This window comes from Budorcas taxicolor, chromosome 11, assembly GCF_023091745.1.
Source record: "Budorcas taxicolor isolate Tak-1 chromosome 11, Takin1.1, whole genome shotgun sequence".
Classification (NCBI taxonomy): domain Eukaryota; kingdom Metazoa; phylum Chordata; class Mammalia; order Artiodactyla; family Bovidae; genus Budorcas; species Budorcas taxicolor.
The window spans coordinates 64,565,678-64,583,418 of record NC_068920.1 but is presented as its reverse complement, the minus strand read 5'-3'; the positions used below and the strand labels follow the sequence as shown (position 1 = coordinate 64,583,418).

The 17,741-nt window shown below is 46.7% G+C and overlaps 1 protein-coding gene across 1 annotated transcript in view; it reads left to right on the top strand.

The window, feature by feature from the left end:
* AFF3 (ALF transcription elongation factor 3) overlaps window positions 1-17,741 on the top strand; it is a 516,502-nt gene that overhangs the window by 445,737 nt on the left and 53,024 nt on the right. The window lies entirely within an intron of this gene.

The window sequence follows — 17,741 nt, the reverse complement described above, 5'->3', positions numbered from 1 at the left end:
AATGTCTGTTGTTAAAATACAGTGTCGGCAACCTGAAATATGAACCCCCAGATTCTCAGACTTCCCAATCTGTGATTAACTGTAGTTAATCTTCTCACATGTTATTCCATCTCGGATCCTGTCAAATAACCCAGAAGACACTGTGCACAACTTCGAGCAGGAAGTCCCTACACGTTACTTAATGGTGATGCTATTTGCCAGACAGGCCAGACTATGCATTCATTCACAAACATCCCAGGAGTGTTTCCTCCGTGCTTGGCACCACACGTTTTCTACAATGGATGGATTAGAAAGATCACAAACCTTAGGCTGCCAGATTTAGCAAATAAAGATACAGGAATAACTTTGGGATAAGCATATCCCTAATATTGCATATTATCCATTGTTTATCTGAAATTCAAATTTCAGAGGGTGCCCTGTATTTTATCTGGGAAACGCTACAGACAACATATCTTGATCGAAAGTCTATTTAAAAAGTAATCTGTGAAACTATCTGATCATCATGGGAAATTACATCAGAAAATGTCCAGATCTTGGACGGCCATGTGTATACAAACTATCAGTGCAGCTTAAATCACAATTCTGTCTCACTCTCCAAGAGTGCTTTTTTGAAAACTAATTTTCTCTTTTTTCAGACAATAGAACAAGCACCTCACTCCCAGTAGGACAGTGCACAAGGATTCTGTTTGATTTTCCAGACGATTGTGTGTCTTTGTGCCTGCAGAGTGTCATCCTTGGAACAAGTGTTGGCCTATTTGGAAATCCACGTTGGGGGGAGGTGGGTACCATTTGCAGATCAAAGGGACCTGACTGCACTCCTACCCCTCCCTCCGCATCCCCTGCCCACCATCCATGTCCTGATGGAAAACATCAGGCTCCCCTTTACAGGAGGCACGGACCGCTGCCTCAGCACTGTGCTGACCTTTTGGTGCCATTTCTGCTTTCGCTGAGTTATCTGTGCCAAGGCCTGTCTGTTTTCAGTAAAGCGGAAGCTTTCTCTTGCTGCCACCGAGGAGAATTCCTGACCTGTTTCCACGTCTGGGAGGAAGCCACAGAGATTTCTGTGCTGACCTGTAAGAGCTACGGGGGATGGGCACAGCATGCCCTGCCAGCATGTGGCCTTCGGGCTGTGAGGTTCTCATTAATGGGACCACGTGCAGGTGGCACTTCCGAGCTCTGTGTCTTGAGCCCTATTACTCCCTCGGTTATCACATCTCATTAATTATTCATTGCCTAACTTTCTTCCAGAGGTAATTAATGAGATAAGTTACACACGGCAATGGTAGTAAATATTATAATATAAAAGCAATTACTGAAGTGGCAATTTTAATTCGAGATTATTTTAGTTACATGGGAGTCCAACTTATTTAAAATCCTTTCTCTGCGGAGCCTCCTCTGAGCTTCCAAAGCTGTCACCACCTTGGTTGCCTGGAAATAGTCTGCAGAATTTTCTTGCACCTTTACAGCAGTAAGCTAAGTAAGGGCATTCGAGCAGATCAGTTACCAGTAAATTACAGGCAGGATCTGCCCCTACCCGCCGACAGGAGCCTGGAAGACAGCCTGTGCATTGAGCACTGTGTTTCAGAGGAGGACAGAGGTGGAGGAAACCTGCATTCTCAGCAGGACCAGCTTCATGGGCCACTGACCGTGCAGTGTCGTACAGCCCCATGCTCAGACTGCCCACACTTGGTTTAATGCTCTGCAGTTGTCCTCCTGAAATTCTGAAGAGTTTGTTCCTTGCATCTGTGTTTTGTAAGCAAAGTCCAGTGGGACCATGGGGCATGCAGCAGGGGCTTGGAGCCCTTGGCTCTGGGTAGACCACCTCCCTGCGATGGGCTCTCAGACTCTGCCTCCCTTGGTCCCATCTAGGGTTCCCCCCTTCACTCTGCAGTTCCTGGTGCCATCTCGTACCCCCTAGCAGGGCATGGACACAGCTGGGTCAGGAAGGCAGCATGCCTGGGGCACTGCAAAGCCCTTTCCACCCCGAGCTGGCAGCACTGGGGTCTGTCCAATGGGCAGCTGCTCAGAGTCAAGCCTCTCCCCCAACCTGACCCCAATGCCTCATGTGTCCTGGTGCAAAGGCCACAATACTTTGGAGGTCACCCCCTGCCTGTGTTGGTTGGGGTTGTAAGCGTATGGGGAGGGGAGGTGCCTAGCTCAATGTCACAACCCCCAAGCCAGGGCACCACCTGATAAGACCCCCAGTTCAGTTCAGTTCAGTCGCTCAGTCGTGTCCAACTCTTTGCGACCCCATGAATTGCAGCACGCCAGGCCTCCCTGTCCATCACCAACTCCCGAAGTTCACCCAGATTCATGTCCATTGAGTCAGTGATGCCATCCAGCCATCTCATCCTCAGTCATCCCCTCTCCTCCTGCCCCCAAACCCTCCCAACATCAAAGTCTTTTGCAATGAGTCAACTCTTCGCATGAGGTGGCCAAAGTACTAGAGTTTTAGCTTTAGCATCATTCCTTCCAAAGAAATCCCAGGGTTGATCTCCTTCAGAATGGACTGGTTGGATCTCTTTGCAGTCCAAGGGACTCTCAAGAGTCTTCTCCAACACCACGGTTCAAAAGCATCAATTCTTCGGCACTCAGCCTTCTTCACAGTCCAACTCTCACATCCATACATGACCACTGGATAAACCATAGCCTTGACTGCCTGGGCTTATATTCACCCCATAAGTGCCCCAGGGCTCAGAGAGCATGGTGTGAAATAGCAAAGAAAAAATGCTGTGGCCCATTGAAAGGCCACAGAAGAAAAGAGGGGCACTGTATCTTAGTGGTGTAATGACACTAATTTCCCTGCCTCCTAAATAAGAGGCTCACTTACTCGTTTTGTGGTGAGCCCCTGCAAATTAAGTGACAGTCCTGGCTCCAGGGCCTAGGGACGCCAGGTCACTGGCCTTATGGAGCATAAGGCAAGTCCCATCTTTTAACTTAAGATCCTCATGGGGAGTGTTCTTTCAGGTGACACTCTGAGGTTCCAAATGCACTCTGCTCCTTGGACTCGCCCAAGGTGCACACTGCCAGCTGTGCCCTAACATCAGACCTTCCTCCTGCCTCCTGTGATCCCCCTTGCTCCTTTTTCCTTCACTGGGAAAAGGAAAGTGAAACAGCCTTTGAGGCAGAGTGGGTCTGATCAAAGGGACACACGGGTCTGAAGCGGGAGCTCCCTGCTGGCAGGAGCCGTTCCCCTGGACAAGCGACAGGCTCTCTGCCTTTCACCAGAGCTGAGCTGGGGCCCGGACTGCACTTCCGGCCTTCATCCTGGTGTCCGGGGAAAGGACACGCTGTGGCCCTGCAGGCCTGGCTCGTCTATGGCTGATGCACAGGCCAATTCAGGCCCTCCCAGAACAAATCATCTCATCGGGCAGGGACGAGAAAGTTTGATTGGCCTGTGGTGCGATGTTTGGGGATGCTCTTCCTGTCAGCGGGCTGCACATCCGGGGAGAGGGACTGCTCAGTTTCTCCTCCAGGATGGCGCTGGAGAGTCACAGGACTTACTTGGCACTGTGCATGCGTGCATGCATGCTCAGTCATTCACTTGTGTCCAATTCTTTTGTGATCCCACAGACTGTAGCCCGCCAGGCTCCTCTGTCCATGGGATTCTCCAGACAAAAATGCAGGAGTGGGTTGCCATGCCCTCCTCCAGGGCATCTTCCCAACCCAGGGATCAAACCCATGTTTCCCGCGTTGGCAGGGGGGTTCTTTACCACTGCACTGTCTGGGAAGCCATGCTCGGGAATGATAAAACAAATAAAGTTATAATATACTGCCCACATTCTCGTTTATTTCATTCCCCTTTCCTTTTCTTACCTACCCCTCTCCACTGTCCTCCCTCTTTGATCAACGTGGCAGTGAAAGTGCCTTCCATTGTTAAGCTAACCTTAAAGAGACAAAGGCATGGCCTGAACATCTTTGTTTGTTTTGGCTATTTTAAAATTGCATTTTCTTTTCATTTGTATTTTGTGTCAGAGCATAGTTGATTAACACCGTTGTGTTAGCTTCCGATGAACAGTTAGTAATGCAGTTATACATATGCATGTATCTATTCTTTTTCAGATGCTTTTCTCACTTAGTTTATTACAGAATATTGAGCAGAGTTCCCCGTGCTATACGGGGTCCCGTTCTATAGTGGGTCCTTTTTGGTGATCCGTTTTAGATATTCCAATGTGTACATGTCTTTCCTCGACTGAAATGCCTTTGTGGTGTTCCCCCTAGCTGGGTTTCTCTCATTCTCTGCCCCTGTCCCTGGGGGTTGCTTTCTGCCATGAGGTCTCCCTCAGTGTTCTCTTGCGGACACAGCCTCTGAAGAGTATATCTGTAGGGCCACACTGTAAAGGTGGTTGGAGAGGAGCCTACCTCCCTATTTATATGCCCCCTCCTCCAGCTGCGGCTGCACCGGAGTGAGGCTGGAGAGCCCTGGTCCAGCGTTTTTCTCAAGAACATCCCACTCAGAATAGCCTTGCTGCTTTAAATGACATAGAACACTTGCTTATAGAATTTCATCTCACGCAGTCCAGGAAATCCGTCAGTCCTTGTCTGTTTTTCCAGCTCTGTTCATCATTCTTGTGCCTAAATAGAAGGGCTAGAGTGCGGAGATCGGCAGAACCAGGCTTGAGGGGAGGAGCCCATCTTGTCCACGTGGTACTAGAGAACCCAGATACCTGAGGAAAGGCGCGCACGCGAGCGAACTGCACATGCGCAGGCCACAGGGCTCCTGCTCCTGCGTTCGCGGGAACCTGCTCACCGGTCCCAATTATCAAGAAAGACGCAGGATCACAGGCGCGGGCCCCTGGGACCAAAGTAAATTAAGTAATTAATTAAAGGGCTACTTGATACCAGACTCTGGAGACTAGGAGGAAGGATAAATAGTACCGCCTCCGGTCTGAGCCTGTTTCACTTCACCCTGCATACCCGCCCTGATGGGTCTGTGCAGCCTTGGCTTCGCACCCATTCTTCGACCCCCTTGCCCAAGGGTTGCCCCATCTCTACTCTAGAAGATAAATCGCACCTTGTGTTCAGCACTCAGCCTAGCTCCCACTTCTCTGTGGACCCCCCCTCCTCCCCACCTCCTCCCCCCCTCGATAACTCTGGCCCTCCCTATTCCCCTGGTCCCTCCTATTCCCCTGGCCCCTCAACTGTCAGCCCTAAGGATTTTATCACACAGTTCAACACTTGACATACACTGTCTTGTTTGGAACCTTGTTCTGGACCCTCCAAATCAGAGGGCGTGGATTTGCATGGTGCATTTCGCCCCCACCATGCTCAGAACAATGCCAGACAGGTGTGGGTGCAGACCCACAGTGCGAGGAAGGAGCCTGGCAAATTCTACATGGCAGAGGAACCCTACTGACCTAAAACAAAAGGAAGTCCAGCTCTGGATGTGGCTGGATTTAGGCAGGTGATGCCTTCAGCTCATCTTGGAAGTCGACACACAGCAAGCTAAGAAATCTCTAGTCCCCAGCACAGCATCTAACGTATCAGAGGCTCAGTACATAGTTGTCAAGAGAGTGCCTGTGATCACCTGGGCTTGTAGAGGTAGGTGTTTGTTTCACATGTGCTCAACCGTTATATAGACACCTCCATGCACGTTCAGGAAGAAAACACAGGGACAGCATATTAGAATCCACTCAGGACTAACTACCTGTAATAAGTCATCGTGGCTGTGGGGGCCCTTGTTCACACCTCCCATGGCGCATCATCCTGAATGAGGGAAAGAAAAAGAATTCCATAGAAATGAACATGTGTGTGCTCAGTTGCTCAGTCATCTCTGACTGTGGGTCCATGGACTGTAGCCAGCCATGCTCCTCTGCCCATGGAATTTTCCAGGCAAGAATACTGGAGTGGGTTGCCATTTCCTACTCCAGGGGATCTTTCCCACCCAGGGATCCAACCTGCATCTGTTTCATCTCTTGCATTGGCAGGTGGCTTCTTTACCATTAACGACACCTAGGAAGCCCAGAAAGGAGCCTGTCATCTCATTAGAATTCTATTAGGCATTTCTCAGGATAAGTAACTAAAATGAGGATCATTGGATTTTTTATTAATTATAGATTTACCAGAGAATATTAGTAGTGAGAGGAACTTTAGAAATTATCTGATCCAAGCCCATGTCTTAATCGATGGCGAGGTGGAGACCTCCAGGGAATGACTATGACCCAGGATTGCAGGTTTCCAGGCTGAACCTCAGCTGGACTGATTCACCAAGCTCACCTTGATGGAGATGTGGCAAGGATTTGGGAAGTTAGGATCACATAGATAGTGCAGGCATCCTGGATGATGATCTTCACTTCCTTACAAAGAGAACCCTCTATTCAGTTCATCTTACACTGAGCCGCAGGTTCTTCAGGGGAAGTTGGTGAGGCGCCAACCCTAAGAAATGTCTGTTGATTGGTCCAACCCAGTCTTTGTGCTCTTATCACTCTTACTGTGGAACTGGTTTAGCCCTGGTCACATGATGCAGTTCAAGCCAGCTTGACATGAGGGGTAGTCTGTGCAACGAGGGAAATAAGATAGGACCATCCCTTTTTCTGGACGTGGGCAGCTCTGTGTGATAACTGTCGCAGCCATCTGAGAGCAGTGAGGGGCATCAGCCTGCAGACAAGTCAAGGATGGCAGTGAGAGGACATGGAAAGAAACTGGGTCCCTGCTGGGGCCCCGGAGTCGCTGAGTTTGCCGGTCCTGGAAACTCTTCTCTCTGGGGGCTTCTTACTGTGAGGCCCGCATGTCCTTCCTTGCTGGGTTTCTGCTTATTTTAACTGCTGCCCATGTTCCCTGTCACCAGACACGGTCCGTCAGCTCTGCTCTATTACACAGCCTTTCAAAAGGCCCTTCTGAAGAGCGCTTCCTGCAGAAACACCTGAATAATACTTGACACGTTTGCCCTGAGAGTCCTCATCCGGGGAGCAAATCCAGCCTGGTTGACAACGGCTCACGAGATCACAGCTTGAGTGGGCATGGCCACAAGTCTGGGTTCACATACTGTCATTTGGTTTCCATAAAACTCGCTTGTGCTTGTCGTTCTTAAGTCTTGTATTCCTTGGTGAGATGCAAATTAAACACCACGTCATGCTGACATGAAGAAGCTTGGTTTATTTGCTTTAAACACAGGAGAGAAATGGGATTGATGTATTCAGACGGAGATGAGGGTAGGAGGAGGGTTTTCAGGAGACATTCTTGATTCCAGCTGGGCGCTGCCAGTCTCTCTGGGCCCCACCAGCCTCCCTTGGGACCTGCCTTTGACCTTGTTCAAGGTCCCAGCTGTCTGGAGCTCTGCACTAAAACAGCAAAGTCTATGGAAATAGGAGACCTCTAAGAAGTAGTGTTGGAAAGCTCATTTGCTGTGTCACCTTCGACAGTCTTTTTTCTGGAGAGACAGAGTAGCTAATCTCCCAGGTTCCTTCCTGATCGCACATCTGACAATCCCGTGAAGTGACCAGAGATGGGTAATATGAGCTAAGAATGCCAGTAAACTGGAGGAATTCCTGTCTGTTTGGGCTGCCATGTTGGAAGAAGTATGAGAGTTATTAAAAATTAAAGGAGACTACTGTTAACCTTAGGTATTGGGCACTTACTATATACTTGGCACTGTGCTAAGAACATTACAATCATGTTCTCATCTAGTCCACCTAGCAACCCCATGAGGCCGACACTGTTATTACCCCCTTAATCCAGGGAGGCAGCTGAGAGGCTCAGAGAGGGTCAGCAACTTCCCCAAGGTCACACAGCGAGCAAGCAGAGGAGGTCAGATGTCTTTCTGGGTCTGTCCAGTTCTAAAGTTTACACTGTATTTTGCGTCACATGGTAAAAATTCTCTAGATGTGCCTAATGTGCCTGAGGCCAGAAAGGCTGATAATTTAACCCAGTCACTGAGAAAGTCTGGGAACTCAGAGAGTACAAGTTAGCCTGAGGAGCCTGGGATGGATCTGTGGTGCAGCCTTCTTTCTCCACCAAGCGTGGACCTGTGCTGTGAAGTGGACGTGATGATTCTCTTATTATGTAGGATTATCGTGTGGCTCAGAGGAGGGATCTGAAAAGAAAATGCTTTGAAAAATTTTAATAAACCATATACATTGAAGCAGCTATTATTAAAAATAGTCAAGTAAAGATAAAAAATAGGCTAATCAACTACATCCAAATTAAAAGTGTTTTGCTGCAAGCGACATCATCAAGAAAGGGAAAAGAGTACCCACACAGAGGGGAAAATATTTTCACATTGTGTATCTGACTTTTATCCAGATAGTAATAAAATTATGTTAATTTTATTAATATAATATAATATTCACATTAATAATAAAATTAATAACATGTAAATGGGACTTTTATCCAGATAGTAGCTCTGCCAGGGGAGGCATTGTGCTTGGGGGTCTTTCTGGCTTCCCATAAAGTGAGCTGTTGCTGCATTGCAGCTCCAGTCCCAATTGTGAAGAGAAGGATGTTGAGTTCCTGGCTTTGAAATGCTCTCTGAGCCAAGAAAGGTTTTTCAACTCAGCTTCACTGGCAGGACCACCCACCTGACTCAAAGGGAAGCAAGTTTGCATCACCAGAAGGCAGCAGTTTCTGGGCAAGTCTCTTAAACGCTGCCAAGGGCTGCACGATAATGCAGCTACAGGCTGGTTTTGCTTGGCTGTAAGGTTCAGAGATGGTCTAGCCCAGCCAACAGGCTTTTGGAGAAGCATTCCACAAGGGTGCGAGCCCAGTGTCCTCTAAGACCCTAACTCACCAGGTCTCCCAGCTTAAATCCTGTCTGTTACTCAGACAAGAGGTGCAGATATTTCTCGGGTTCCCAGTGATATTTACAGACCTGCCTTTTAGACTTTTGTTATTACAAGAGTGGTAAGTTTCAAGTGATAAGTTCTAAAATTTCAAGGAACAAATAATTCTCATACTATATAAGCTTTACTATAGATAGGAGACTATAAAAGGTGAAACGACATCCAATATATTCTTTTAAGCTAAAACCACCATGTTGCAAAATCTGCCAAAAATTGTTCCCAAAATATGAAATGCTCTGTGCTGTGCTTAGTCAGTCAGTTGTGTCTGACTCTGCGACCCCATGGACTGTAGCCTTCCAGGCTCCTCTGTCCATGGGGATTCTCCAGGAAAGAATACTGGAGTTGCCATGCCCTCCTCCAAGGGATCTTCTAACCCAGGGATCAAACCCAGGTCTCCCGCATTGCAGGCGGGTTTTTTACCAGGGAACACAAAACATGAAATGGATAAATGTAGATATATGTCAAGTTCACCTATAAATATAGGTCCTCCCCAAATCCTAACTAAAATACTAGCAAGCTAAATTCAATAATATAGTAGTAGAATAATGTTCCACAATGTAATGGACATTTAAAAGGAAGCATGTTATGTTGGTGAAAAAATGAAGAACTGGGAAAAATAGGAATGTTTGAAAAATAGTTATCCTCATAATTCCACCTTCTGAAAATATCCACAGTTAATACTTGAATATGTATCCTTCCAGTGTTTTGCTCTGTATGTGTAATATTTTATGTACTTCCGGTCATGCTACTTTGTAGCCAGCAGATTGTCCAGGAAAGACCACGCACATATATCACGTGAGGTTAGATGACAGCCTTCACTAATTTGGCAAAGAGTTCAGCAACACAGCAGAGAAAGCGCTGCCCCATAGCTAGCACAAGTGCACCCCAGGTGCCCTTGGAGGTTGTAGCAAAGTACTTACATCTCAGTGCTTCTGCACTTGGGTCTCACAAACCCCGTCAAAAAGACTTACACAATCTGTGTTCTTAATACTCGCATGTCAGAACCTGTTTATAGACAAGTGGGACCCTCTGATCCTTAAGCTTCAAAACCCTGAGTCAGTAAAACCCTATTCTCTCTTCCAGGGGAAGAAGCGGGATTAGCACGTAGGTATTCCTGGTCCATTTCTCTGCCCTCAGATGACAGACATACTGAAAAGCCCATTGCCTCACAAATGCAGAGTGAGAATTTTTCATGGCAGTAAATATTCTGCCCTAATATGTTTATAATAACTGCATAGTACTACATTCCCTCACAAGAATGTATAGTTATTTATTTAACTGGTCTCCCGTTTATGGGCATTTTGGTTGTTTACAAATCCTTTCCTATGGATTGTAGCCTGACAGGCTCCTCTGTCCATGGAATTCTCCAGGCAAGAATACTGGAGTGGGTTGCCATTTCCTTCTCCAGGGGATCTTGCCGGCCGAGGGATTGAACCCAGGTCTCTTGCATTACAGACATATTCTTTACCATTTGAGCCAGCAGGGAAGCCCATTGCAAATAACATAAGAGCATATATCCTTGTAGATGCATGTTTTACACATCCCTGATTGTTTTCATGGGATAGCTTTCTGGAAATAGAATCTCAGCTCTGTCCCTTATTAGGAACTTTGTTGTCCCTACCTAGAAAGAGACAGAATATTGCGCACCCTCTAAGAAAGAGACAGAGGCATAAAGTAACAGAAAACCCCAGGGTCTCAGGTCTTAAGACCTGAGTTCCTGTTAGGGGTTATGGCTGTTGTCCTCCCCTGGGGTCTGCATGCTCCATTCTGATTTATTTATAGAACTTTCCTTTGTTTGATTTTGTATATTAGTGAAAAATATGCAGTTTTTGCATTGTCAACAAGTGGTATCAAGACTTGTGTTAGTTTTTTCTATAGCTGACTTCACGTACTTTATGATTCTATACGGCTCTGATGGCTCACCGGGTAAAGAATCCGCCTGCAATGCAGGAGACACAGGAGATGTAGGTTTGATCCCTGGGTTAGAAAGATCCCCTGGAGCAAGGCACAGTAACTCACTCCAGTATTCTTGCCTGGAGAATTCCATGGACTGAGGAGCTTGGTGGGCTGTAGTCCGTGGAGTTGCAAATAGTTAGACGTGACTGAGCAATGAGGCAGGCACGCATGCATGCCCGGTTTCTGATGGTTCACTTCTTTCCCTGGAGAAGCTGAAAGAAACCAACTCCTCTGTGGCAGGCTCTCTGCCTGGCTAAGTGCCTATCCGCTCCCTCCACCGCAAACCGCACACGTACACGCACACGCACACACACACACACGCTATAGCTCTGCAGCACCTGGCACCAAGTGAATTCTCAACAAAGGTCACACAGGATCATCCTTTACCCCATGCCATTTACTCTGAACATAAATTTAAAGACACGCCCTCCTTTTTATCCTTAACATTTTTACAATCCCAGTTCAAGTCATTTTTCTCACAAGACTATCCATGTAGGTGTTCTTTCTAGCTTTAGTAACAGAGTTTTAAAATCAGAGCTTAATTTCCACAGTAAATGTCTTTTGACTACACTGAGGAATGCCTAATTTGCCTGGGTGATAGAATGGGCAGTGACTATAGAGGAGACCTGCCCAGTGGTCTCCTACATCGGCTTTTAACACAGTTAAACAGTGCTGGAGTTTGGAAGTACTGAGGGAGGGTTCCTTCTGACTTGATGAATACTGTTTTTAATTTTTATTGGAGTATAGTTGATGTACAATGCTGAGTTAGTTTCCGGTGTACAGTAAAGTGAATCAGTTATACATCCACGTATATCCACTCTTTTTTTAGATTCTTTGCCCATGTTTTCCCAGAGTATTGAGTAGAGTGCCTTGTGCTGGTCCTTATTAGGTTATCTCTTTTGTTTATAGTAGTGTGTATATGTCAGGCCCCATCTCCCAATTTATTCCTCCTTGGTAACCATAGGAGGGAACTTCCGCCTTTGTTCTCGACAGTTGTGACTCTGTTCGTCATCGTAAATAAGTTCACAGGTACTTTTTTTTGGATTCTACATATAGGCAATGTCATATGATATTTGTCTTTCCTCGTCTGACTTGCTTCGCTCAGTATGACGATCTCTGGGTCCATCCAGGCTCCTGCACATGGCATTATTTCATTCTTCTTATGGCTGAGCAGCATCCCACTGCATGCATATACATCTTTATCCGCTCCTTTGTTAGTGGACATTTAGGTTGTGTCCATGTCTTGGCTTCCATTTGACAACTATTGAGTGGTTCCTATTCTGGAATAAGATGCAGATATACTTCTCTCTATTCCCCTTGCAGAGCACAGCTAAAATCTTCAGGTAGTATGTATTAAAAAATCATAAGACTGAAAGATGGAGAGAAGACGTATCAGCCAAGAACTCTGGGCCTGAGGAAAGACACGGCCGTGGGCTCCCTGCATGTGTGTGCCTGCGCGCATGCTCAGTCCTGTCCAACTCTTTGTGACCCCATGGACGGTGGGCCACCAGGCTCCTCTGTCCGTGGGATTTCCTCATATAGCCTGGACTAGCTGGAGAAGCTGGCAACCTGGAACTTTGAGATGTTGCAACTCATTCCTGGAGAGTGAGTTCGAGGTAACCAGAGGAAGAAAGGGAGAAAGGGGCTTTCTGACACAGAAAATAACATATGCAAATGTACCCAGGTTGTCAAAGTGATGAGATTTATTACAGCTAAGGTTTGGGGGTGGACCCATGGAGGAACTGCCAGAAATGTAATCAAGGCCAGACCATGAAGAGCTTCAAAAGCCATGTTTAATACAAGACTTGTTCCTAGAGGTATTACAGAGTTTTGGTGGTGGTGTTCAGTCGTTCACTCGTGTCTGACTCTTTGCGACCCCATGGACTGCGGCACGCCAGGTTTCCCTGCCCTTCACCAGCTCCCAGAGCTTGCTCAAACTCATGTCCATCAAGTTGGTGATGCCATCCAACCACCTCATCCTCTGTCATCCCCTTCTCCTCCTGCCTTCAATCTTTCCCAGCATCAGAGCTAACAAAAACTTTTAGTCCAAGACCAACAGTCCTGCCAGTTTTATATTTGGAGGGATAATTCCAGCAACAGTAAACCTCCTTGTGCCAGCTTTTCCACGGTCACATCTCCTAATGTGGCTATTGGAGCCTCCCTGGTGGCTCAGCGGTGAAGAGTCCACCTGCCAATGAAGGAGAATCGGGTTCCATCCCTGGGTCAGGAAGATTCCCCTGGAGAAGGGAATGACAATGCACTCCAGTATTCTTGCCTCGGAAATCCCAGGGACAGAGGAGCTGGGCAGGCTACAGTCCATGGTGCCGCAGAAGAGTCAGGTACAACCGAGCAACCAAACAACAGTGTGGCTATAGTTTTAGATCAGTTGGTGTCCACAGAGACAGCATCAGGAAAGAGGACCGACGCCAGGGCACTGATCATGGTTTAGAGAGCAAGCCTGTGTTAGTTCATACAGAGTGCTGAGTGAGAAGGAGCGGGACCTCTCGTAAACCATTATCCTTCAATCCATCTCAACAGCACGCTGGGCATCACAGTTACCCACACAGTGCCCGCCAGGCACAGAGCCAGCCTCCACGTTCCTTGTTAGTTCACAGCTCATGAAGGACTTCGGATACTTATCCAGGTCCCACAATACACTTGGCAGGAGGGCCTGTGCTGTGAGATCTAGGCATCTGGGGTCTAGGTCTCTTCTCTGACCATTGGTACCCAGACTCAGCCCAGGCAGATTCAGTCGCTGCAGCCAAAGGAAGGGGCACGGCAAGCAATCTGTTTAGAGTGAAGCTAAGACACTCCCAAATGGGTATTTGGTCTTGGCCACTTCACAAAACAGGCAAAACATTTGTTGAAATAAAAATACCAAAAGGAAATAAACCATCCAGGGGAGAACTGGGCTTACATTACATAGCACATGAAATTTTGAGTACGTTTAAAGACATTCTTTTCAAGGAGAGGTATTAACACTGGAAAAGTACAGGAGGGACTGAAATCCCCTTACTTGTTTTTGGTGGTGTTGTGTTTTTAAAATAGAGAAGAAAGATTGTTTTTCTTGTTTGGTTGCTAAGTCATGTCTGACTCTTTGTGACCCCATGGCTACAGCATGCCAGGCTCTTCTGTCCCTCCCTATCTCCCAGAGTTCGCTCAGATTCATGTCCATTGAGTTGGTTATCCTATCCAACCATCTCATCCTTCACCCCCTTCTCCTTTGCCTCAGTCTTTCCCAGTATCAGGGTATTTTCCAATGAGTTTGTAACCATTTTGAAAGGTTAAATCCTTATTTTTTCTATTGATTTTTTCATTCAGTAATCACAGTTCAGTTCAGTTCAGTTGCGCAGTCATGTCCGACTCTTTGTGACCCCATGAATCGCAGCACGCCAGCCCTCCCTGTCCATCACCAACTCCCAGAGTTTACCAAAACTCATGTCCATCGAGTCAGTGATGCCATCCAGCCATCTCATCCTCTGTCGTCCCCTTCTCCTCCTGCCCCCAATCCCTCGCAACATCAGGGTCTTTTCCAATGAGTCAACTCTTTGAATGAGGTGTCCAAAGTATTGGAGTTTCAGCTTCAGCATCAGTCCTTCCAATGAACACCCAGGACTGGTCTCCTTTAGATGGCCTGGTTGGATCTCCTTGCAGTCCAAGGGATTCTCAAGAGTCTTCTCCAACACTGCAGTTCAAAAGCATCAATTCTTCAGTGCTCAGCTTTCTTCCCAGTCCAACTCTCACATCCATACATGACCACTGGGAAAACCATAGCCTTGACTAGACGGACCTTTGTTGGCAAAGTAATGTCTCTGCTTTTTAATGTGCTATCTAGGTTGGTCATAACTTTCCTTCCAAGGAGTAAGCGTCTTTTAATTTCATGGCTTCAATCACCATCTGCAGTGATTTTGGAGCCCAAAAAACTAATCACATGTGATCACCTATTATGTCCCAGGCACTGTGCGAAGTTCGTGGACACAAAGGCTTTTATTCCATGATCTCAGTAATATCTTCATGTCCACATGTTTTCAAGGACACCGTGATCCGGAAATGGCATAGGGTCCAAGAACTCTCCTAAAAATTGCTCAATGCTGTGTCATCATGACAGTCGATCCATGGTATCATTTCAGGAAAAAATTACTTTTTAACTTAAGTTGAAAAAAATTGTTAATGTCTTTGGTATGGAAACATGACAACTAGTCAGCACACTAAAATTCGCAGTTTGCAGTTTTAAATATATAAAGCCTGAAATCTTCTTGTAGGAGGGTATGCTCAATATGTCTTTTTCCATCATCTTAATTCCACTACCTCAAAGAGCTTCTCTGGTTTAAGCGAGCCCATCCTTCTCTTGCATCTGCCTGCAATGCAGGGGACCCGGGTTTGATTCCTGGATCTGAAAGATCCCCTGGAGAAGGAAATGGCAATGCACTCCAGTATTCTTGCCTGGAGAATCCCAAGGACAGAAGAGCCTAGAGGCTACAGTCCATGGGGTCACAAGAGTTAGACATGGCTTGGCGACTAAACCACCACCATCCTTCTCTCTGTTCTCATCTGCTGTGATGACCATCCCTGGCTTCTTTATTCTGCCACAGCGGCTTCCACTCGTGGCAAAGATGGTCACTACACTGAGTCCGAAATGACCAGCGTTCCCCAGTGACCCCTAAAAAGGCTATTTAATGGAGCAGGTTTTATGGAGGTCAGGGCAGTTACCTTAATCCAAAAACCGAAGCCTCCAGAGCCCTTGCAGACAGGCCTGCCTCCATCCTTGATATGGATTGTCATATCAAAAGCCACACAGTCTCTACCCAGACCATGGAAACACGGATGTATTCAGTCCTGATCCCAGAGGCAACAAGAGCCTCACAGCCCTTCAAAGCAAGGCAGGAAGAAAAGCTAAAATTCTTGGCTCTCCCAACAGTTTCAAAAGCAAATAATAGTTATGCCAGCAAAGCTGTCATTTTAAGTGAATTTCCTAATATAAGGAAGGGAAGCATAAAACTCTTAAGGCTTTTCTGCCAATCTGATTCAGATCAGAGACTCCGTCTCCCTGGGCTAGTGGGTCTCATTACGACAGGACAGCGGTCGTAAAAGAAAGGCAGCACAGTAACTGTTTAATGGACATTTTCCCAGAAATTAAAGGGCCACTCTTCAAAAGACAGTCAGCTTGTGGTGCAGGCCCCAGGGAACTGCACACACGTTGCTGCCTCTGCTGCAGACACAGCAACCAGGTACACCCAGCGCCAGCCTCATGCGTCCTTTGTTGTGGGGATGAAAGCCGGAGAATGTACCGTTTGGTGATCAAAGCCTTTGACCCTCATATAAAACCAATCAAAATGCTCTTTATTTCTCTCAATTTCCTGGACTTCAGCAGATGTCATTCCAGAGTGTGGCAGGCAGACGGATCTCTTTCCTCCAACGTGTGTTCTCTGGCTTTGGGGAGTTTTTAGGTTTGGGTTTGTGTTGGTTGGGTTTGGGAAGGTTTTTGGTTTTTTGCAGTTTTTCCCCAGTGTTTTGGGGACCTGCTAACAAACCGTTAACATGGATCCCAAACATTCATGTTCAGTTCAGGATCTAACAGCCTTTTCTTTATGATTCCATTGATAGTGGTCAATTTGACTCGGCCCCTAGGAAAAATGGATTTTAGTTCATAAGGGAAGAAAGAAATATTATAACCCTTTGATCACTAACCGCCCCTTCCCAGCCTCTGTCTAAATATCCAGGAGTCCTCACTCAACACCAGAACAAACCACAGGCTGGGAAAGGAATCATTTTAGTTCAGGCAAGCTGTCGAGCTGCAGATGCTGCCTGATGGTGAAGAATTTTGTACAGACCGTGACACTGGCAGAAGAAACAAAAACCACTGGGGAAGGTTATGTTCAAACTCCACTTTTCCTTAAACCTGCAATTCAAAGCAGTGCTTTGATTTGTAGGTCCATCCGGCAAGATCATTGCTTATCTTATCCTTCTTCTGAAAAGCAAGATCCCAGTGCATTTTAGCCCCCTCCCCCGGCCCCTACACTGAGGACTTACAGGAATCTGTCCCCCGGCAAAGCATTTGTCAAAGATCTAAGGGGCGGGTGGGAAGGGTCCTTTACCTTGCCCTGGCTGCTTTTGCGCTTGAGACCATAAACTCTGACAAGCTCACTTGCATGCAGTCCTGTTGAAATGGTGGTCACAAGAGGGAGAAGCAAGCCAATATGTGCTGACTCAACATTAAAAAAGTAGTCACTGCATTTTCTGGGTTTAGAGTTTGACCTCAAAAAGGACAGAGTCAGGTGTGTTTCAATGCAATTAATAACGGACACTGAAGATGTTGGCTATTTTGTGAGTACCAGAACTTTATGGCTCACTGTTTGGGCGGATGTGTGTTATTTGCATTTTTGTGGTTAATTAATTGCCATGAGGAGGATCCATGTTTGCTGTTCTCTTTGAGTTTCTAATTTGAGTATAGACCTTCCTGGCAGATTTCAGCATGGATATGAACATCGAGTATAATTTGAAATGGTATTGCTGTATGCCAGTGCACTGGAGTTGAATTTTAAAGTCAGAATAAATAAAAACTGTGTGAGTGAGGGATCTCCAGTTCTCTAATAAAAGGCTCAAAGGAAAAGTACTGTTTAGACAGCAGCCCAGCTCCTGTAAAGACGACGGCACTGGATGCTATGGGTGGGGAAAGGTAGGAAGCCAGACAACTTGGTCCGTCCCTCTGTGTCTGGAACCTTCCAGAAGGCCGTGCAAGCACAGAGCAGGACACTGTGCCCTTCCTCACAGCCCACTTCCTAAAATAAAGCAAACAGACCTTTTCGTTCTTTGCAAAATATTTCAAGCATTTTGGATTTCCTGGCTTTTATGGTCAATGATTGGAATCGGGGATGCATTTGAAAAGCCATTCCCAGAAACAGCAGCGAAACAGGGACAGTCCTCCTGCAGCGACGTCACCTCCTTTTCTGAAATGGTCACACAGAGCAGTCACGCCAGCCGGTGCCCGACGGCCAGGGGGCTCCAGCC